The sequence below is a fragment of the Varroa destructor genome, unplaced genomic scaffold (assembly GCF_002443255.2).
Source record: "Varroa destructor unplaced genomic scaffold, Vdes_3.0 BEIS01000005.1, whole genome shotgun sequence".
Lineage (NCBI taxonomy): Eukaryota > Metazoa > Arthropoda > Arachnida > Mesostigmata > Varroidae > Varroa > Varroa destructor.
The window spans coordinates 32760093-32784945 of record NW_019211458.1 but is presented as its reverse complement, the minus strand read 5'-3'; the positions used below and the strand labels follow the sequence as shown (position 1 = coordinate 32784945).

General features: G+C 41.1%; 1 protein-coding gene across 3 annotated transcripts in view; it reads left to right on the top strand.

Annotated features, from left to right (window-relative positions):
* The window catches only part of LOC111252104 (uncharacterized), a 126623-nt gene that overhangs the window by 50083 nt on the left and 51687 nt on the right, over positions 1-24853 (top strand). Inside the window, exon 2 of one of the 3 annotated variants that reach the window (XM_086990807.1) lies at positions 22113-22197. The exons of the other annotated variants lie outside the window; for them this stretch is intronic. The gene's annotated coding sequence lies outside the window, so the exon portion shown is untranslated. The remainder of the gene's footprint in view (positions 1-22112; positions 22198-24853) is intronic. 3 annotated transcript variants of the gene reach the window in all.

Genomic DNA, 24853 nt, shown 5'->3' with positions numbered 1-24853 from the left:
ATATAATAATGAATAGAGCTATGTTGTAGATAACGTTACGTCGCTAAACTCTTCGAACGACTGAACGGATCCATCATCTCTTACAGGTCAATCTGTTTCGCCATTGTTGCTAACTCTGGCCTTGGTGTTGAGCCGTCTGATTATAACTCGATACCCGGAACGCTTTTCGTCCTGGTCTGTCTCATCCCTGTTATTGATTAAAGATGAATATTTATCATAACAAGACAGTGTGATGACTACCTTTGGCCATCAATTTGGATCGTTGTAGTACGCCGTTAGCGTCGCTATTATTGAGGATGCTAATTTGCGGCTCTGTAGGCGAACTTCAAAGTAGACATGAGGCTAAGAAAATTTTGTCAAAGAGGAAAGTCTTCCAGGTTGGGTATTTAGTTCACTGATACACTTAGGATCGCCAAGTTATAACAAGGTTTAACATCATAACCATGAAGTGATTAGTGTGATTTTGTGAGAAACAGGCCTAACACCGACACAATGCTCCATGTAACTGTATTTCAACTTGATTTGCTCTCGGCACGTCTCATCATGTGTCACGGTCATTCTGAAACAAGTTGTGGGTCTTCTGCCCGTGATTCATTCGGCCGACAAAAAGTAGAGCTCTTTCGTGCGTGACATTGCATTTGCCAGTGTCATCAGCAGGTTTATTGCAGTATCTGGTGGGTCCCTGTTATGCGGTCAAAAGCCGTAAAAGACACTGCCATCAAAAAAAGCAGCCGACCCAAGTGAAATCCTGCCTGCTTCCTCATCGGGTTGCTATTCAGTGATTTACTACCTATCGGAACTTTATTAAATAAAATGACGATGTTGGCGACTTAAAATATTTCAGCGCATCTTGATGTATCGATGCCCCAGCAATAGCAGCTGCATCTGCGTTCATGCCCCTCACATGGATGGACCGAGGGACCTAGCTTTTGACAATAAGGGGTCGACTGAATTCACACTCACACTTTAAAGCGGTCATATACCCGTAAGGAACTCGAAGAAGATTCCGTAAAGAGTTCTTCACACAACTTCGCGTGGATCGTACGTAAATGCTTTTACGTAAATGCCCTTTCAGCTATTTATTCATTTACTAAATAAGCATATGTCACTGACGAGGTATGGCTAAAGCAAAAATCTTAATTTTTTATCGATTAAACACTTAAGTTACCAATGTTTCTTGGATATCGATCCCAACCGCGCCTGAGGCCTAAGGGGTTTTCTGCTATTCGTAACGGAGACGAGAACGCAATACGAAATAGGGGACGCGTTTACGCAGCATATTCTTAAAGGAAAAACATTTGAAACAAATCAGGTTTGCTTCAACCACCCTTGATCAAAATGACCGATTCTAAAAAAATAGCTTTCATAATTAAACGAAGATGGTGAGTTACAAGTTATAGTGCTCAGTAACCGCTTTATGACAGTTTGCTTGTGTGCCTACCAACTTGGGGACACGTTCTCTGAACGCAAAACTTTATACCCTATATATCACATATTTGAAGCAGCGCTTAAAAGCGCATAAAATTCGAGTAGCTTCTTTAGAATTCATTAAGCTTTGGCCTTTAACTTCACTTAATCCTATAGATTAGTGAGAAATGCCATCGATATTTCTACTAATATATACGTTTCTAAAAACGTTTATTTGTAGTAAATAAGAAAAATGAAAAATTTCAATGTTAGTCTTATTAGGATATGTTAGAAGGATGTTAGTCTTATTATACAGCAGTTAGTTGGACCTTATAGAAACAATTAGGCAACAAAAAATTGACTCTACCGTTGCCATTACTATTTAGATCTATCATCTTTTCATTAAACAAAATATAACAATTACAGGTTAATCGGTTATGTGGATAAGTTTCTAGTTAACAACGTATAAGTTCCATCCAAGAAAAGCAATAAATAAACAAATATAGAAATTTTAACATATTGATATTCAGGTGGATTATTGTGATTAATTCAATGTGACGTAGACTTACGTTAAACTGAGTCTCCATTAACTAAATAAATAAATAAATTACCATTTCTTTTATATATCTTTATATAACATACTGCGTGAAATTTGATCACTTAGAAGCTGTTTTATCCTTCAATTATATGATGTCAAATGGTTCTTTTTTTTTTCCACTTCCTATATATGTGCTGCCCCTTAATAATATATTCTTACTAATATAGCAGCTGCATAAAGTAGGTACAGATTCATATGAGCTGCAGCGACCAAATCTGCGAACGATCGATTCATAAATTAATGACCTAGATATATGTATCTATATATAGTATATCAAAATTTCGGGCCCTACCAAACTCGCCAGAGAATCCCAAAGGAAAAATATATATATTTTCCGGTTGACTTTTCAGTGCATCGCCATTGAACTTCACATTGGGCCTTTTCTTTTCTGATTTGTTTTATAATATTAATTAACTCGATATGGGAAGACATCGGCCGCTGCGGACTGCCCCTGTTAGCCCTTTCTCCAAGTGCTTGCCAAGTCAGCAAATCCGGTGAACCAAGTCGGGCATACGTACTTCAAGAAATGGCAGGGCAAAATGCGCGTATCCTGCGCCCATTCAACTACATAGCTCTCCGTTTTAGTCTAGAAATGATTTTCCTCTGGCTGTGTCTGTGTGTGTATGTACATATGTTTGCGGTAAGCCGGCATTGTGTGTGTGTGTGTCAGTGTGCATGCACCAAATCCTGTTAACGGCGGCAGCTGGTTGTCATGTAAGAGCTATTCGTTCGTTCGGTGAAGCATGATGCAGTCAGAGAAAAGACCTTGTCCGCGACACGTCATCGTACCCTGCCTAGTACTACTACGATTACTAGATATCACAGTCGGCCGGTTACTGGACTCCATTCGTTAGCTGCCGAATATTTTCGAAAAAAGAACGACGAATCTTTCTGCTGTCTGCTCGTTTGATCGTCGTTGTCGTTGTTGTTTCGTGAAAGAAAACGACCGTCGGATCAGCAACAACGAACTGTTGTCGGCTGGCAATAACGTTAGTATACGACGCTACCCGCCGCCATTGGCTGGACGCAGAAATTCAAGCGGTCTGCAAAGGGATATCAGATAAAAATACGCGAGAGAACAGCACGAAAAAGCCAGCAATTCTAAGGAACCAGAAGGAGAGGAAGGGGGGGGACTGGCACATCTAGCCGCGTGTCGCCGTTTTGAATATTCGAACGAGTACGGCAATGGCCAATAACGCAGGTACATTGACATGATCGCGCCTGGATGGAACTAACGCCAGCAGCGTTATTGGATGGCCGTTGTTGACAGTTGCACACGCTAGTGAACACGCACACGTCGACCGAGCGTCAAATGAACACGCAGCGCTTTATACAATAAACACAGAAGAAATATTGCCATTATTTGTTCCACGAGTGCTCGGAGCACTGATGTGCGGAACAACGAACAGAGGTAATTCTGTGAAATTAGTAAATTGGGCCGGGTCCGACGTTAGACAAACGTTCTAACGATTGATTAGAAAAAACCTGAAGACGAGCCCAAAAGTAAATTAGAATTTAAACTCGAATATACCGTATTTCTATGATCTGCATGCCATCGTGATGATACAAGTGCTCCCTAGTACAAAATTATCATCATTTTGGGTGTGACACTGTCGATTTTTATGTGGTGTTCCCAAGTTTAATAAGTAAGTTATTAATGTTGAAATAGCAGGACAAAAGCGATTACAGTAGGTCAATCAAACGGAAGTAAGGATTATGTTCGGTTTTTGTGTGTGCCGTCTAAAATGATAATAGGTAAAGACGTCATTGTACCGACTATGCTTTAGATCGATGCTGCGACAGCGTCCGATGTAACGCTGGCTGCCTGCCTCTTTGTGATCGCTAATGAAGCGCAGACGTGCCCTGATATGTTTGTTGCCGTATTTTCTATTTAACTTGGCCAAGTCGTCCGGTCAATGTCAGAAGTAAGTTCACTTATTTGAAGACTTCGGCGAAATCAGATGGATCATCCTTTCTTCCACACTTTATGTATGTTTGCTGTTGGCTAGTGAAGACTATAAATCGTTCAATCCTGAACTGATCTACGTATCGTTAAGAGTGCTACTGATTTTTCTAATGGGCAATAACGGGACATCCGCTAGTTTTTTTTTTCTATCGCTGTCATCGTGAGCTGTCCTGTAGATTATAATGGCTATCTCTAAATGGGGGAAACTGTCAACGGCTAAAAGCATTGTAACAATAGCATGCTTTAGTATCATGGGGTTTGACGCCATTGAATTCGTAGCCCATTGCAGACTCACTGCGACAGGCTTCGAATTTGCCGGATACTCAATCGGCTAACCTAGTTCAGTACTAAAGAAGTTGGTCAGCGAATAAGTTAAAATGCTTACATTAATTAGTTCAACAATTTGTAACGTATACCGTTTATATGTTGGAACGCTATGTACTGTCTACAAACAGATATTGTATATCATAAACGGCCTCTATTCCATCGTATCGCGATTCGCTATCGCAACAGAAAGCCCTTATTATACTATATTTACAAGTAAAAAGCAAAAAGTTTTGTAAATAATCCTTTTTCGAACCCACCGTGATCCAGGACAATTCAACTTCTTCAACAAGAACAAAAATAAAAACAGACTGATTGGAAGTTAATCGTGTTCCTTTAGTTATATACGTGTATTTATTCACACCTAACCGTATATGCAACGATCAACTGCAACGTATTATTGATTGTTTTACAATACAATTTCAAAGTTATATCAGAAGTTGAGCTGAGCTCACTGACGCCATTGAGCTAGACGTTGCCTCAATGCAGATCCCTAGGCAAATCGTTCGCTTTGATCTGTCCCTAAAAATATACACGGGTCGATTTGGTTTTTGAGAGGTTAATTTTAGAGAGGTGGTCGGGGGGGGGGGGGGGGGGGGAGAGGGATAACGAGTAGCGAAGTAACGATATACATATATGACGCGCCATCGTCTGCAAAGAGGCCTTGAGCAACCCATTATAAGTAATTATTTCGTACCTCAAGAACGCACATGGCTGCGTGGCGTCTGTATTCGGTCACGCCACATTCACTCCGGCGCTCCTTTCGAAATGGAGCTGCGATTTGTAAAACGAGAATACCAGATGATGGCGTGCGCCCGTAACAGTGGGCACTGGGCGCTCTACCCTGATTCGGTTACGCAGTCTTTTGTAACACCTCGATTAAGCGTGATTCGAAAGCAACCCTTTACGATACGTGCTCCCACTATCTAGAACGGCAAAAGAGCTAGCAATAACAGTTGACAGTGAACGAGAGTACAACATTACTGACATCACTTTAAAGCTAGCAAGTTTATTATAGGACCTGCTTCAACTTAGCAACGATGCTTGATCTGTTAATTATGCGTAACGCCGTTTCAGTGGCTCCGAAGCGTAACCTATCCCCTTCAACTAACCATAAGAATTTATCTTTCAATAAATGATTATTTACTTCTGTTTATATAAACGTATAATCCCAGTGCTAGAACGATAGATGCAAGCCAAATTACCATCTTTTGGTGCCTGCACGTGGTTATCAGGGTCCTGCACTATGGATGCGGTAACAGGCTACTCCACCGATTCTAAAATAATCTTTTTCGCAGCCAGTGAATAGTTAACGTATTGTGATATTACCGAAAGTTCAGGATACGTTGCTGCCGCGGTTAATGGCAGCAACACTGTCCACGGTGAAACATATGATCGTATTCAACAGATTACTGATTGAGGCGAAGTTATTGGAAAAATAAACTTCATAGAAAATACATGTGGTAGAAACCTGTTCGTGGACCAATGTTCGCTATTATATTGATTAGGTTAGACAAAAGGCCGGATATAACTGATGTTACTTGACGTTTGTCGTTAGACGACCGGCAGATTGTAGAAAGCCTTCTCGGTAGGACATATTGCATTATTAAAAACGCCTCTGGTCGTCAAGAAGTATCTTACGATTATCAATGCACGTACTGTTATCAGTACTAACTGTAACTTACTTTAAAACGTATTAATTATCAGATTATATATTGACTAGAGCTGCATTCAGCGTTATCCTGTGTTCCTAGGCAATCAGCGGTGCCGACTAACTCGAGGCTAGATAACTCAGTCGTATCGAAAACAGGCAGTATGAGGGTAACTTTCGTGTGAGGATTCGTCAAACTAAAACAAATCAGCTTTTTCGGACATCGATATATATAGACGCTGGATAATAGGAAGAGCGATAAAGTACAGGGGTCATAACCGTCGTGGCCGTCGGCAGGATCGCCATGAACGGATTCCTCTATATATAGCATCCATATAGACGATGGCCATAGCAGAGCCGCTGGTATCATGCCGTACTCTCCATCCTTTAATCCATCCCTTTTTTTCGCTTCGAGTACTTTAAGCTGTACACTCATCTGGTACACTGTACAGCGATTAAGCCTATTTGATAGAAGTATCAGCGGGATTTTATCAGTCCTTTCATTCTCTCAGCAATTTAAAACGTTGGGAGCGACAGGGCAACTTGCGCAATCCTGCCACAGATCTCATCCATCGCTGCAAAATGATCAGTAGCTGGTTTATCCGCCGCTTCCCGGCTAGCGCTGGTCAATGAGCTCCGTCGTCGTCGTCGTCGTCACAGACATCACAGAACGAAATACTTTTGCTTCCAGCCGGAAATCTTTTACTTTTCCGATGATTTCTCGTTTAGTTTTATGATATGTCCACTTATCTTGCTAAGTAAGAACGCTATAAACGTCTAAGACTGTTGTATGAAGCATTTGGAATTGTCATATGGTAGTCGTATCCTTCCCCCGCGTACAATGACCTACGACTCCATATGTTATGTTCGTATGATTTCGGATATACTCGTGTGTGCATCATCACTGTAGCTGCCTGATCAGCGTTGCCCGAGCTTTCGATTTATCTGTCCACAGTTGCTGAAACTGGCCAACCCAAAATTACGCGAGCGAATTTAGCTACTTGCAGGTGATTTGGCCCCATTATTCCAGTAACGATCGATTGAATGGCCCACTTATCATGCGTACTACTTACTTTTGGCATAATATAACGTTCTATTTATGGTTATATAGTACGTTATACTTTGGTTTATCGGCGGTGGTATAGCGTAGCGAACTTTATTGTTCGAATGTTTTCAGATCTAGATCCTTAGCCCTATTAATCTGAAACATAAATCACATACAGGTAAATATTAAAGCGTGGAAACAGCAAAATACATAATCAGTCGGGTTGGGAAGCTTTACCAACACGTTCGCGCCATTTTCTAACTGCCGACCTTAAAGCCTAATGCAATGTTGCCCAAATATTAAAGGTATTAGCATATACTATATTTCGTAACAGGGCATCGTTGAGCCACACGCGGAGCAAGATCGTATATTGGCATCAAAGTTATGACAAAATCAATTATGACCTACGCTGCCTGTGTCTACCTAAAATAGCAACCCTGTGTTTTTCTATTTAAGATAATATCGATTGGTATAGCCGAAACCCTAAATCATCTATATATTACCTGTCAGGAGATGTACAAGTGTGCGTAGGCAAGTGTGTCTAAATGAACGCAGAAATTTAAATATTTAAACCGAAATGTCAGCAACTGAAACATTTATCGATAGCGACTTTATGGCACTTCCACAAAAAAATGATTGAAAATTGCCCGAGCGACGCATTGTTCCCGTATGTTCCAACAAGAAGTGTAATATGCCCCTTTGAAAAAAACGTGTTTTCTTGTATCGCCCTCTAACAGCCAGCGTACTATGTGAACGAAGCTGATTGTCAGGCGTGCACGTCTTCAGCAAACATTAGCACTACGTAATATTATGTTTTTATACGCAAAATCATTGCGACGCATGCCCCTGTTGTTGACTGCTCGTTCCGATGATATAACCCAAACGCGCCTATAAGGCCGCGAGGTACTTTTCTGGTCACTTCATACGTATTTTGTTCTGCTTTACGGACTTTTAGGCATTGTTTTTTTTCCCTCCCTTGACCCGATGGCAAATACAGGTGAAGCAAAAAATAATTTCTGATAAAAGTGACGGCACATCAATGTTAAAGAGGAGAAATGAGTCTGAGGCTTCATGTTCTATTCTATGCTTTATTTCGTGCTAGCAGAACTCATTTAATACAGTTATTAAATGATTAACGCCAATTTTATATTTCTCTAATAGTGATGGAAATGAGCTCACAGAAACCGAGTTATACAAATTGTGGTAAAATTATTAGGGCTATAAAAGGCGAAGGTGCTATCCGCTCAATGTAAACGGCGGTATCCTTTATTTATTACCAGCTCACTTTGATTACGTGCTCTGGGCCAATGTCATCTACGGGAAATCGATGTTGCGACTATTTAGATGGGTATATAGATGGGCGCCTGTTGTGGATGACGCGCTGTTGCCATTGGAATCAATGGAAGCTGAACGTCGGCAGGCTGTCGTAACTGACATGCTGCTGCTGTAATATGGTGGCGCGCCATAATGATAGTGATGTCTTGCCTTCTGATTTGATAGCGATTGAAGTCAGCGGTATCGACTCATTCCATATTGTTTAGAACCATTCATTTATCCTATGGCTACTGAGAGTCGACTCTTAACTCACTGCTCAGTCTTTGGCGCCTCCGTCGCCGCAATGTAGCAGACCCAGTTCAAGCCCATATCAGACGCTTAACGGAAGCGGGAATAGTCCGTTCGTCCTTCGTTGAATACGTTTATAGTGACTTGTACAACAAATATCCTCAAATAACATTGGTAACCAATGGACACGATGATCCTGCTAATATGTAAATACATAAGTCAAACGTATCCTCGAAGCTTGGGTCATATGGAATATATTGTCTCACTAGCCAGTGAGCCTGTGACATATCAATAAGGAGCTAGGCAGGATCCACCGACACACTAAACGAGTTCATTCGTAAACATTAGCAATGTTAGAAACAGGTGTGCCGCCCTACATTCTATAATTCGAGGGTGTCGCTTCTGTACGTTGTGCATGGAGCGCAAGTCCATGCCGCTATATAAGACCGATAAGCGTCATTTTGCACGTTTGACCGTTAAACGTTTATATATATAATGCAGCGCTATCCTTTCTCATTGTCAAGTATCTACGTTAAAGCGCCTCAGAGCGATTCCTAGAAGTCCCCGACAGGTTTGTCTATTTGATCTGTTATCGGAGAAAAGTATCGGTGGCCGTGAATTTTTGGAGCGGGAACTTCATTGCGTTGGTTCACAGAAACAAATGTTATTACGAAGCAATTTTTAAGGAAAATAAGCGTACTTTCCTGTGTGTGTAGTGTCCATCGAGAAGCAGCCCCATAGGCATCAAGTTGTACCCCGCGTACGCTGTTGATGGCCGCATGATTTTCCAATAACTATTTCTCACTGTCTCCATTGTTGTCCGCTTATCTCTATATTATTTTGATAAACTAAATGTTATTTGGAAAGCTTTAGTTCTCCATTTTTTTTAATCTCATCTTGCTAAGTATATAGAAATATATACTGAGAAGTCATTTAGAGAAAGAAATATATATATATATATATATATATATACTCGTGAAATGTTCGGCAGAAGTGTTCGCATTCGTTGCGCCGAAACGACAAAATCAACCTTCATAAAGACATAGCTTTATCATTGCTAAATATGCTTATTGCCTTAATAACTCTCTCCTTATCCTGAAACTGAATAATGAAGTAGCTGGATCTTGCTTAACGTGAACTTTAGCAACTGTTCGAGCATTATCAGCGTTAGGGTATGTACCTCAGATCTTCCAAGTTTCCCATTAGATATTGCCCGTTGGCATTGCTTCAACGCGGTCAACCAGTGCATGACATTACGTTATTATACTACGAAATAGAATATATCTACTTACAGCTTAGCCTTATCTATAAAAGTTTTTTTTGTTTGTCGCCAAAAAAATGCACACAGTTCGGTATGCGCGTTTATACTCGCATAAGCGTCTGTTCGCGTGTAAAACGATGTAAGACGAAACGGCGATTCTTCGGTGTCAACGACGTGATCTTTTCTTCCCTCTCTTCTTTACTAGCTCCCCTTCTCGTTGCTTTTTTCATGTTCAGCTTACCTATAGTAAGTACGTCTATCTTCTGTGTTAAGCTGACAGCCCTTCGTTGCTGCCGCTGATGCAGGAGCAGCAACTGCTGATCTTCGCTTCGAAAAGCGTCGGGTCGTCGCTACGTAACAACGTTACGTGCGGGGGCGGCATTATGCCGACGTTGCTATTGCATTTTTTTACAGAGTTGATGGTCGTAACGTTTTTCACCAACCAGAAGGAACAGAAGATAGGGAAAAAAGCTGGTTGCGGGGCACTGGCAAGGCAGCGGCTGATTGCAACAAAGGCCGAATGGTGCTACAGCGGGTGCTGACAGAGACAAGTACACCAACGCGCATGCACACACACACACACACACACACACACATAGTTCCAACCGTAGCAGCAAATGCCACGTAACCCCGAATCCTGGGAGCACAAAAGACCCGAATTTCAGTCACAGCCCTCGCCCTGTTCTAGTATTAGTTCTACCACTTTGAACGGTGGTTTCAAGCGATGATTCGCTCGATGTAGACAACGTCCACGTTGCTGCTGCTGCTGCTGTTGTTATTAGCCGCACCTGCGACTGTTTATGTGCGTGTATGCCTTCGTGTGCGCTTTTGAAAACGAGTTCGAAATGGTCGCTGCCCTGAGTAAGTCAGATATGAGGTTCTCGACATCAGTCCCGATGTTTCAGCACTTGGCGATTTCTCGCTAGACGCCCGCTGATGTAGACGCACGATGAACGACACAGACAGCGGTCGTGTGGGTGGTCCAAACCAGACACACATATAGGTATATATGTATGTACATATATTTATCTCAAATGCTGTGGTTAGCAAATGGCACACACTAAAGCTCACTGTAAGATTGAAGAATATTGTGCGTATGAAGAAAGGCAACGTTGATAGAAACGTTAGCTGCTGCTATTTCTGGGAACACTAAAACTTCTGAAAACAGTAACAACAAAAAATAATAAATATTATAATAATAAAATTATTATAACTAATATATTACTAGCGAGAAACTATGGGAGAGGTGGACCGTTTAATTCGTGCTACAATTCGTGCGAGCCTCTCACTGCTTCTAAAGGGGATCACATGTTTTCACTGCGCATCGCATAGATCAGTGTCAAGCTGAATATATTATATATTTGGGGATATTATGGGCAGCAGGGTTTTATGCTGGCTCCTGCAATGGGAACCAAGTGCGTCTATTCTAGCGGTGATTTTGGCACGTGAAACAAACTGGTTGTCCAATGTAGGCCGGCCGGCCGGCCGGCCAGCCAGCCATCCAGCGAAGCTGTGGAAAGCAAAAAAATTTTACCTTTGGCTTGTTTGACATTTCACTTGTTCGCTATCTTCATGAGCAGGTATCAAATCGGAGGGCAGCGACGGCGGCAACTATGGCAATGACTTTTGCTTTTTGGCCGCGACGATCGAACTGTAGCATCTGATCTGCCCTTCACTGTTGCCCGCTTTGTCACAGTATCTAGTATTCACTTTGCCCTCTATCTCTTGTAAGGCATAGAGAGAAACACGATACAGTTACGAACAAAGACGTGACGAGAACACAGAAGCGTTAAGTGATTGTAGGGCACTGCTGAATCTAAGATGCGCGATGACATTATATGCTAAATGCCCTGTCGGCCAGTGCGTCTCTGTGTCCCCTGCAAAAATGTTTATGGCTGCATAGCGCACTCTATATTACCATATAGCATGCTTAAGGGATACTGAAATACTGGTGAATATATTTCTCTTTCGTGCTGTCCTCCAGTCGTCACAATCGTATCGGCGCAGTGGCAACGAAAATGCTTCTGACAAAGATAGGATCAAACAGTCACTCAGTAAGTCTATTTATGCCAGCACGTATGTATGCGCGTATCAGAAAAAGTCGCTTACTGGTCAACGGCGAACATGTCGACAGCCCCGTTGACACATTTACAAATCCTCTATAATACCAGCACACAACTTGGGTGGCACTGGAAACGCTGATGACGCCAGCGACGGCAGAGCCCAATTCTTGTTACAATCAACGTGCAGACTTCTCCACAGGCCTACATACGAAAACGTCACCCATTACCGTTACAATTGCTATAGCTCTTTAGAAATGTTGACAGGTCTTCAGGCGGCTGGCTGCTAACTCTTAACCAAAACACTTCATCCCGTTTGACCTCTTCTTGCCCCGTTCCAGTGGCTTGTGGAAAGCTCAGTAAGTTGTACCCATATAGGAAATATGTGGCGTTGAGCGTAAACTTCAGTCGTGAGAACGAACAGCTCAGACGGTGAAATCTACTGATCCGGTTCTGGTCGTTGTTTGGAGGAATGAGCTCTGGCCAGTGACATTCTTAGCTCGCAAGAACTCACTAATTACCTGAACTAACTTGTATTTATAATTAGAAACGTATATTTCGATATTTAGTTCAAGAATCGTCAACTTTCACCACAAGCATGCGATCGCTGGACGAATAGGCAGGATTGGTTTTACTATACGAACACGCCATGGGCTAGTCATCGTATAGTCGAGCCAATCTCCACCGAGTGGAACATCATTTGGAAAATCTCTAGATTTTCGATTCCGGATAGGAAAAAAAAACCGCTGCCCTCGGGCTCGTTAACAGCAAGCGTATAAGTTCTCGGCCATCAAAGCCTTTGCCTGGAGTATTCTCATGGCGCACACATAAAAAACGATCAATTTCGGAGGTAATCACGATCATCCATTTCAATTCAAGGTTCGAAATGTAAACCGACTAATCAAGCAAAGGCTGTGAGGGGCAGCCTTTTTGCAACGCGTTGAATAGATAGCACGATCTGCGTTTTAGTTTCGTGACTGAAATCAATTTAAGTGCTTGTTGTTTCCTAACGAAAGCAGGTAGAAGCTGCTGTACCTACCCATGTCAGTAAGTTGATATTATAAGTCAGGCAGAAATTACAGCAAACTTCCTGCTGCCCAATCAGCCGTTGCCGTTTCATTGACGTTGACGGAAACGTGTCAGCTAATCAGATTTGATATCTGGGACTTCTATCTCAGCTATTTTGTGTAACAGCTGTGACCGTTGAGTTATTATTTTTATTATTGGTGTTGTTTTTTTTTTTTTTTGTGAATTATCTAGTCAAGTTTAAATTTCAGTAAAGTTTGACCGATAATAGACTTTACTGTTTACTGTTCAGCGAAAGCATTATCAATTTGAAAGTACTATCCGCTTCGGTTGTGTATCGTGCACTGTCGTCATTCTGATAAATCTGTCGCTTTAATATACGTATAAAACGAAAATCTGTGAAAGTATGTTCGAAATTAGTAAAAATACCATATACTCCTGCACGTAGCACGATTAATCTAGATCGAGTAGCGACGCTTTACTTCACGACGCGTATTTAAATCTGAGTATTCAATACCGAGCGTCGTACAAATGAGAACGCACTTCGGGCTTGTCAACAGTACAAACTTCCATGAAGGTCACTGACATGGTCGATTGGCACAGAAAAGCGTATGTATCATTTTCGGCCTACGATTCTCCGTGTACGAAATGCTATGTTGATAGTAAATTTTTGACAAAGACTCGAGCAGTACGGCATCATAGGTCTACACAGGTGCAATACAGTACGATCATTATTATGGTGGGTTAGGTTTTTCATGTTATTGGGTTGGGTGGGTGGGTGGGTTTAGTCTGCTTTGGGTTAGGAGCAACGAAGCGCTTTTCAAGCGACTAACGCGTTACCTTTTCGACAAACCTAACGCCGGTGTAAAGATGCTAGCTTTCAATGCTACCTATTGGCCTGCAAACTGTAAGGACATGAACGAGCTAATGGCTATCGCTCTACCCTGTTCATATCTCTCAGCTGCATAGATGTTTATCGACATTTATACAACATTATGTTGAATTTATGTGTCATTAGCTGGCTAAGTATTTTAGATGTTCTGCTGTACTAACAAGCTTGCTGGGTTCAATATGGTTTCTTCCTTCATTGAGAAACATTATTAGAATGGATTTAGGTGCATTGCAGTGGGAGTGAAGATCACATATCTTATTTGCCTTGCCAAAGTAAAGGTTGAGACAGGTACTTTTTTTGTAAAGTTAATTTTTTTTATTTGAAAAGACTTCCTTTAGCCCAACATCCGCTGGCAGAGATAGTAGATCAAATCAATGACCGAGCCACGCTGGACTAAACTGGGCGATTACTTATACTGCCTATGCATGATACAGACCTCATCTTGATACAAAGATAGATAGCGTTATACCCCAGGACGTGCTAAAGGCAGATCTTGCCCCTCATAGCAAGCTATCTTATGAAAACACGTAAAGATCAACAAACGGGTCGCTTAGATTTATGTCTAACGGGTTTGGCCACATACATAGTATTTATAACAAGGACGAAAATAGGGAACGTCGAAGTGCGGTGACGACTATACGAGCTAAGCAGAACGCCGACCCGCTATTTAGGCGAAAAATGAATTGACAATTTTATAAAATGCTGTAGATTTATCCTATCCAGATATCCTATCTATGTTCATACAATTATAATATTTACTAAACGTCTCTGTATATGACCACGTTGGTACATTTTTGGCGATTCTACATTTACGGTTATCTATGATCTGGAACTCGTTTTGTGATCTCCTGCGATGTCACAGGATAAAAACGCATCCTTCTGCAGGAAAAAGAAAATCCATTCATATGCAATATTAATTAAAATAATCATATTTCTCTAGGAACGAATCGATGACATACACACAGATATCATAGCGTGAAAAGGTATCCTTAAAAACAGGTATCCGAAAATGAATTGTCAGTTGCCTATATTACCGATAACGCAACAACTTTATTCTATCGATATTCGTTGTAGGAGTGAAAACATAACGCGGGAATTTATGAAATAACTGAACGACCCGTAACTCTGAATCATCGCATGTGCGGTCTTTTCTGTGCCCCGCATGGCCTCCGAACGGCTACAATTTTCGGTGATTGGCGAAGAGCAGATCCGTCAGAATAGAACTAAAATAAAGTTCATTCGATGACATGGGTTTTGCCCGAGGCAAAGAGCTAAGTTGGGTCGGTCTGCGACCAAAAACTGATGAGGCTACAAGAATAAGCAGGTTCCTCTACGGCAATGTCTGATAGCAGCCTCCGATCGAATTGCTCCTGTGTAAGAAGTTTCGATTTGTGGGCTTACCCTATGGCGCGGCGCCGACTGACAGTAGATCAGCTCTAACACTAAGATCAAGCAGCGAAGATCTATTGGACGTCTTATGGATAGTTGTAGCGCTGGCCTTACTGCGTGCGTCCCTTGAGGACGTTTTGGGTTAGCGCTAACTGTTCATTGTGGCAAGCCTGACACTTTTACCACTGCCTTGTGCAGCGATGTAGATAGTGGAGTTCATACTTTGTTGTTAACGTATTGGTAACGTAACAAAATGTAAGCCAGGCAATATGACTGAGCTCAGTAAAAAATACCTGCAACGCGTGTTTGTCGTAGAAAAATCTCAATATTCTTACGGTAGTGGACAGTGGAATGACTTGTACTACCTCTTACTCTGACCTGGATTGATTGTCCAAGGTTTCTAATGTATGACCTTATAGGCTCCGACTGTCACTTTAGGCAAGTGCCGCTACGGAGCATATGCTTCGTGTGTCCTTTTTACTGACTTAGCAGTTTGCCACCGAGCTTGCTAACACCGAAATAACTATCTGGTTGCGCTATGGAACTGTAAGAAACTTCTGCCGACCTTTTCCTCTGCGGGATTGCCATTTCGACAACAGAAGATTTAACCTAATCATAGTATTTTCGTCGTTGCGGCAGCTACAGAAACGGTCGTAACAGAGGTCAAAAACATCGGCGAAGCGTTTAGTTGTGGTCATATTTGAAGGCGTCATCGGTGGCAGAAGCGAGGAGTCGATAAAGTGGAATTGTTTAAAAAAACATATGTGAAAGTAGAAAAGGAGTGAAAACAGATACAAAAAAAAAGAAACAAGAGGAAACCCTCTTTTTTTCAGAGGGGAGAAAGTGGCTGGCAACGGCAGTTGAGATGGCGTCGGTGCTATCTGTTGCGCGAAAGTGCCACTCTCAGCGTTCTGACTTGTTATTCCTTCTATGGCGATGTTGTGAATTGTTGATATTTTGCACGGTCCCATTCTCGAAGATAGCAAAAATATCCGTTGTGTCAGCGACAACAAAACGAAGAAGTTTTTTTATGCTGTAACATGTGTCTATCGTATTGTTTGGGAACTGAATTCAATAAAAAAAAAAAAAAAAGTCGTATCTATCTATAATGAAAAGATTGGAACGTTTTAAAAATAGGCACGTTCTATTTTTGCACTTAGACGAATATTTTCTTAGTGGTCTTCCTTCGCCATCCAATATCCAAATTAAACGCATTAAACTCATATATATATATATATATATATATATACATATACATATACATATACTTACACTAGTTAGGTTTTAAACGGAGACTATTGGTTATAGGGTAGTATTTGCAGCACGATGTCATATACTTTATCTGATGACCAGCTGTCAGTTTTATGTGTATGGCACGGGCAGATTTTTTCAAGGTATGTAAGATGCAAGCAGTACTAAATGTATTGAATTTTTCATTAATCCATAGCGACGATGATATCTAGTCATGAACTATCCGATTGTTCCGATCACTCCTTCGTTCTCTTTTTTAGGCAAATGGCATTCCCGATGAAATTTGCAGCGATACAAGACGATGCCGTGAGTGCAACAGATGACCTGATTGTACCAAAAAAGGCCCATTTTTAGAGCAACGGCTCTGAATTTTTATATACGATTGAACTATATGTTTATTTTGTTTGTTCGATTAAAAAGTGCGACAGATAAAATATAAGAGGACGGCTGGCTAAATAAGACTACAATGCAAAAAATCTTCGAAAACATGCGGAAATGGCGACGATGTATTATTAATGGCGGCGGCGGCTATTTGGGGGATTATCCGATAATGCTCTTAGTAATCACTATCATCAACATGCATAACAGTAACGACTGCGTATTCAAATGACTTACACTCGCTTCGATGGTAATGCGTGCGTGTATGTGCGTGCGTGCGTGCGTGTATGTGCGTGCGTGCGTGCGTGCGTGCGTTCGTCTGTCGTGTGTGTGTGCATGCACGAACTGCTCTAGCTGACCATAAACGACTGTACCCTATTACTAAATAATAGTAAATGATGGAACAATAATGTTCAACTCGATTTAAGCCGATTAGTGGTAATGAAATGACTTTTCGCACAAGCCGAAGCCCACACACATTATTGAAAGTATCTCTATTTAAAAGTCATCTTTGAATAGAATTTTGCCTCGTATCGCTGCGGTCATAATCGACCCAGCTCCTGTAGAAAGAACAACTATATATGGCTACTCATACAACGCGCCTCGATTGTCGACGTTAGAATAATATAATTTGTTTTGTTGATCTTTAGGATATGGATTCCGATTTTCTACTTCGCAGCCGCTCTTTCCTCCGTCACTATTCAAAAGCCAATATGGCCTTTTGAACGAATTCTGTCACACCTTCAAGCAATCATCACAGAATCAAGTTGTCAAAGGATCGGGCAAGCCAAGTCGTTTATTAAACATAAACCCCAATTGTGACCCAACTTTAAAATGACGACTATGTGATATTAATGCTACAGAAGTACCGCTGTTAGGTTACACACGCGCACAATTTTAACGGCTGTTGATTAAAAATATCCTGCGGGATTATATGCGAAAGGTATATGTACCTAGTGATCCATCGGATTCGCCAAGCCGACCCTATTACTCAAAATGTGCACTTCGGCCTTGTAACGTGACGGATTTTTACGACGACTATTGAGAAACTCTATGTGAATGTTCGGTCGGAACGTCCGTATTTCATGGTCATCTGCGCAGACGTATACCGATGTGTGTAACGCAAATCGAGAGGAGTACCGGAAACGACATTTTTCTTTAAATAATATCTGTATCGCCACTACTTTACAATATGTTTTACTAGAAATAAAAAAGCAGCTGCAAATGCTATAGTTGAACTTAAATCCCAAGCATGATTTTGACGAACACATAGAAAGCCATAGGAAAAGGTCGGGCCGTATCGTAATATTTTGTCCTTTATCTATTCCGCTATCAACTTCAACAGATAGTGGTCTGCCTGTGTATTTTTGTTAAGAAGCGCTAATAATCGGATGGGCGGTGATGAATTTACATAACCCCCTTTAATTTTCCATAAAGCGCGAAACTATTGAGGTATGCAAAGTGAACTAATTCATCCTCATGCAAGACAAAAACGTGTAATGATGATAATTCTATAAATAATTTAATCCGATGAATGTTATAGGTGTATTAGATTCGTGAGATGCTCATTTTTGTCCAAGATAAATGATAACCATGACTGTGTGGTATGGAGAGGGGGGGGCCGGGGGGTGGTGGTGGTCACGTTTTGGCGCGGGACCGTATTCGCAGTCTAGAGATAGATCGTTAGACATCTATTTTAGAACAGTTATTCGGTTATGTACGATGAGCGATACCACCAGGTGTATCAGTGTCGTTTCCATATGGAATTTGTACACATATGGTAACAGTATGTAGGTGCAAGATGACATTTGGTTCAAAAACTCTTTATTGGATGTGGTGACAGTGTACGCTTGATGCGGTTAAGATCTGAAGTCATCAATACGCACAATTTAAGGCTGGCTGGTAGACGATAAGATCGAATAGAAACTGATAAAGTTTCTGCTTGTTTAGCCGACTCGAGGCTTTCATTCCTTATCCTCCGAAAACGGTACACCTAGCGAATCAACCTATCGATGTAATGCTAAATTCTATAATTTCATTTTGTGCCATGGCTTAAATGCCCCATCGAGTATAGATGTTTGTTCTGTTTGCCTTATGTACCAGTAAATTGGTATTGCGTCTCTGTAAGCTTTCCACGTAATGTTAAGATTAAGCAATACGTGCGGCATTTTATTGAGTATGGCCTCCGGCTACTTTACTAATACGATTGCCGGAACCACACGGCTACTTGTTGAGTTGCACCGTTGACGGCATCGATAACCTATTGAGCTAAGCCTATTTCAAATGTGTTTCCGTTAATTGTGGTGATTCCAAGACTTCCAAGCGAAGTTGTGCCAGGTGTGCCCTCATCTGTGGACACGAGCTCACAGACTATCGGCGTTAATTCAGGCTGATGAGTCGACGGTTTCTAAGCATCCGTTGGTTCTTTGGTACTGATGGCTGCAGCGGTCGTCTTTTTGTTGCCCTTGAAACGGTCGAGCAGAATGGATGGGTCAGGTTTGTTGCTTTCGGTAGGTTCGGTGCGTGAAAGAAGATGTCGTTGACCGCATGAGACCTGCGAAAGAAGCAACATGTTTTCCTACTGGCTAGCTTGAAGCAGGAACAGGCAGACGAACTCTCGAGGGACACGACGAGTGCATGTAATACGGAGATACAGTGAGTTATGCAAAGAAGAAACAGATCGTCTTAGGATCACGCCTACTCATGCTTCCTTCCTTCCTTCCTTCATACGTTACTTATGTGAAGCAAGCCGCAGTAGCAGAGGAGATCGTGTTGCTCATTCGTGACCATAAGGCGTGAGACAGCGGGATCACAATGACGAACGCAGTAACAGCTGCAGCATCATAAGTCACTAATCTTCACGCACGAATATCCACTGGCGAAAAGGGGTAAACAAACCCAAAATCGGTCAGCTTAGTATGGGACCATTCACTTCAGATCATTATCAAAGGGTTAATCTTTTGAAGTTTTGCTGCCTGATCATAATAGCGGAATATCGATGATGCAAACACTGACAATCTGTTTGCTAGTGAAGTCCTGAGGTATACCCTGAGCGAAAGTCTGAGTAAGCTGTTTGTTGATTCCTATCAACCAACGGGCTGCATACTGTACATAATTGACACGCTGAATTTTTCACTCAGGCGACGTAGCGTAGAGGGTGATTCCACGCTTAAGTTAACAATTTTTTTTCTATAACTGAATGGTTGCGCATAACTGGGGCTCAGCTTTAGGATCAATATATTATATATCGCGCGTAATAGACAGAATCAGAGGGCCCTAAAATAAGACTGGCAGCCACGTCTGGTAGGCTGTAGGTAAACCTTGATTTTTATGTCAAACAACATGTAAGTATTTACATGAAACGTAATAAATCACTGTAATTATCAGTTAACAGTTTTATTAAAATGTAGCTCATGAGAAAGCAATCTTTGTTGAAATCTCTTTTTTTTCACGAGATAATACGGACTTCTCGAGCGCTCATGTTACCTGACCGTTCAAGTTCGTCTCCTACGTAACTATTGCCACTTAGCTAAAATTGATAATTTTTTTGAAGTATTGATAATGCTCGGTTATACCATTCTATATAATGACAACGATTTTGTTCTGAAATACATAACAAACAATTACCCTGTGGCTAATTATAGCCCGATCACGGTAAATAACGAGCACAAGATTTCTGCGCTTGTTGATGGTCGTTTTAATTGCGGGGTACTATCATCTGGGATATTATTATTATTATTATGCTTCCAGTAAGGATATTCATGGCTCCAAAACACATGGTAAGATATAACGTCTGCTAGTCAACCATATTTTTCTTTGTTTTCTTTTAAATACATCGCTTAATTCAGAACTCAGAGATGGCTCTCTGGTGCACTTGGTAAGCTTTTTTTTTGGATAATTTCAAAGATAAATGTATTTTGTAATATCTCATTCAAAGTTACAGGCATTACATTTTGCAATACATTTTTATTTTGTTTGAAAACTTCTCATGTTGGCAAAACGGTCCCTTTTATTATACTTTCACCGTGGTAAAAGACAAAACGATTTCATGAATCGCTTGTATAACAGCCGTTCTACAGATCGATCAATATATGAGTTTAATCGGCAGACCCTGTACATGATTAATATCTGCGTTGGACATTCTCGAAGTTTTTTCCGTTTATTGTGAATTTGTACCGTTACTTCCAGTGTCTCTACTGCACAGAGCCTTAATACAGACGACGATCTATTCGACCGTCCGTTTAAGGGATGATTTTCCCGCTTTACTCTCACTCAAACACCATTATCGTTGTAGACAATAGACAATATTGCGACATCCGATTGTAGCTATCGCTCTCGTTCCAGCGGCGTAAATCCGTTCTGTTCTCGCGTCGTTTTGAAAGAAGTTGGGTCTCTGCGTCGTTCCGGTGCTCGAAAACTTCAGTTTTTAAAAACGTATGTTGGTCTACTGTGCTTTTTCAACTTGTTATTAGTTCAGTACACTGGAACTTCTTCATTTGGTTTCCCCGTTTGATTCACTGCACGCCGGCATCTATTTATGGATTTGTTTGTTTTTTTTTTCCTTTTTATACATATCTAAAGTTATGAATTTCTTTAGAATTGCGCAAATCTCTATAAACCTGTACAACTTACAATTGAGCCTATGTATTTAATCCATTGTTCTAGGTAAAAAAAAAAAAAAAAAATCAAGGTGTCCGTTTCGTTCAGCTATAGTACACAAAAGACCACATCCACTTTCACATTGTCATTTGTCTTTTCACAGCTACGTTTGCTCTGCGTCGACTCCCAAACAACACCTCTATGGCCATCTATGCGTTTCGTGGCACCAACGAATGCTTCCTGGCTATTAGCGGCATAATAAGTAGAGAAAAGTTGAATCATAAAGTGCATAAGGCGATATGGATCGATCACAAAAACTATATACGTCAACTAAATACCTTAGTCATTGAAAATAGAGAAAAATTATACAATTATTTCCTGCTGCAATTATAAGTCTCTGACCTGGTCTCAATTATACGAATTGGCGGGTCTGACAAGCTTCGCTTGTGAGCTATACACTGAAGTCGCCAGTTTGTTCCGTTACTATGTATCCTTCATTTTAACAATGAGAAATCATTTTTAAAAAAGGTGACGCTCGAAAAACAACCTTTACATGATATAAACGTACGTATGTATGCCTATTTTGTATGCGCGCGTTCTATGATTAGTTGTTTCGTGTCCGCGATCATGGGAATATATGCCTGATAAATGTTGAACAGCGTTACCTTTGTTCAGAGTGATCATTTTTCTTCCTGTCGTTAGGTGCCATCATAGCTGACCGCAGCTTAAAAAGTGACCAACGCGGCATAAGCAAGGAAGGAGTGGAAGGACGCATCATCATATCGAGGTGGATATACAGGACGGCTGCTGTGAGAGAAATCATATTTGCAGTGATAATGACCGACTTGAAATATTGTGTGTCGTGACCTTTGAATTTCATAGAGCTTTTACTATGGGGCAAATTGGAAATCTAAAATGCGGTAGCTAGTTGGCAATCAGTGACTACGTTCAATCTATTCGACACTCCTTTAGAGCTGACAGATGGGAGGGTGCACAGTGAAAAAAGAAGTTAACCGTAAATAGCCGATCGAAAAGCGAGACAAGCAACAGTATTTCCCCGTGGCTAGAGCTGTGGGTAAAATAGTGGTAATAATCCATTCTGTTCTGTGTTTGACTTCAGTAAAAGTTGAGTACCAATAAGCATGCACTGTCTATAACGAACTTTAACACCTAGAAATAGCGCAAATGCCGCAGACGACAATTGGGGACAGGCTGTAAGTAAATAGCGAGTGCACAGGTGGTCCTAAAGGTGGCAGAATCATCATTCTCAGAGTGCCCGGAAAATCAGGCATCTCACACGAATCATGCTTGGTTGTCTCGTGTCGAAATTCATAGTTGAAATTATTTCAAGCCCTGATTCTTTAGAAAATACAGGTCTGTCACTAACCCACTTCGAAAATCCGCATCTTTCTTTTCTGTGTCTCGGGTTTTACGTCCGATATTCATTCTCCGTCCGATAGGCATTCCATTAGACGGCTAATTCCCAGCACAAGAAAAAAGTTGGCTGCCTATGCCCGGGTTCAAACCTAGACCACGACGTGTACTAGAAGGCACGAACGTTACCCATTAAACAATCAAGGGAATAGGGCAGGAGAACCTTAACACGCTTGTTGTAACGTCTCATTACAGATAAGAGAACGCATCAGTTTTAGGATAAAAATACAATCGTTTGCGTATCGTCTCGAAGGCGAGTCTAGGCGGACGGGCACCGCAAGATCCAGATAAAACCAAATTTTTTTCCCATTGTCTTCTTCTACTAATGGTTATCTTGAGTGCTACTAATATCATTTCAAATTAATGCGAAAAAGTTTCAACATATTCATATAATGTTGCCCACTAAAATAGGCTTGCATTTTGAAAGAACAACGCGTTAGTTCCTGCATAAGGTACTCCTTCCGCGTCTTTCACAGCGAAACTCGATGTCCGCGTTGTCTTGAGCTTAAGCCGTATGCACTATAATATATAGCTCTTTGTGGAGCTGCTTTCTTCTCAAGGATCAAAAGAAACTGTAGGAAAAAGCTGGAGAGCGATTAAGGAAGTCTATGGTAAACGAAGGCCGAGTGAGAATCCATTCGTACACTTGCATTCAAAAACTGTTTTGAGGATTGGAAGAGATGGTGACACACACATACATAATGCGGTGCGGATTACTTCAGAGGGAATCGGGACGACTCAAGCATGCGCAGTTAGCAATGCTTGTCTAACCTAATTGTATAGGACTAAAAAAATCCAATGGCCAAATCCAAAGTGGTATCCTAGATCAAAAAGGCACTTCCACAGTAAGATGGACCAGCAGTGTTCCTTTGTACAGCCGTCGTATAACAGCTCGATCCTTTTGAGGAGAGCAAGACTAACGATATTTCAAACGCTCAGAGAAGATACCAAGGAGTTTTGGATCGAGTTTATTAGAAATGGTTATCATCGTGCTAAGAAAAACGGATTGTTTTTAGCTCATTAGTAGTTGGTAAAGGCATTAGTCCAGTAGAAATGGGACCGTCATTAACGACAAAACGCTATTTAGTGTGGTACACATAGGTGAATTGTCCTGGATTCAGATGGTTTTATGGGCCAACTTTATAAGTTTATATATATTTTTATGGATCGTTCTGCCTTGTGCCGACAGAATGAACATGAAGGCAGTTCTAGCTCTGAGCAACTTTCTCTTCACATTTTTCTTTTTAACTGTAGCGGAACAAAGTTGACCAGTTTCTCAATGAGAAACACCGCAATCTGCTTCTGATCGATGTCAACTTGCTTCTGAAGAACTTTGTGTCAGTAATAACAGTCCCATCAGTTTTGTGAACGACCGTCGGCTAATAGAGGAAACGCTTCTTCTGATCGATCATTTAAGTAAAAGGTCATAAGGAGACGATCAATGCTGCGCGAACATCTCAGCGCTTTTCAGTCATCGATAAAGCAGATTCTTTAAACTCAACAGAAGCAATTTAACGAGAAAAACAAGACTGGCCCCTTGCCAAGCCATAAATTGTACCCGGCGATGTTAATCATGATAGAAACTCGTGATGATAATAATGTAGAAGTTGCGAAATGTTTTCCACGCCGTTAGTTTCCAAAAAATCAAATATGGATGGTGCTTACGAAAAACCAATTGCCCTTGGTTCTTCTCGTGGATATTCGAATTGACTCGGTGTTGATAAAGGCTGAATAGATCGAGCCTATCGTATATGTGCTATAAACGTAAACAAATGCTCAAGGAAAGCAATCAGATAATGGCATTAATAAAATAGATGGTAGATCGTAACGGATTCATTTAGCAATCGACGTCCAAATACGAAATTATACAAGCTAAGATAACGGAGCCAACTTTCTGCTTCAGCAAATCTCACAGGCAAGACCAGTGAAGACTTCACTTTGCTCTTTTAAAGATTCGTAATGTTTTGCCAAAAAAATCCGCCGATGAATCAAAGATCTCTGAGAAGTTG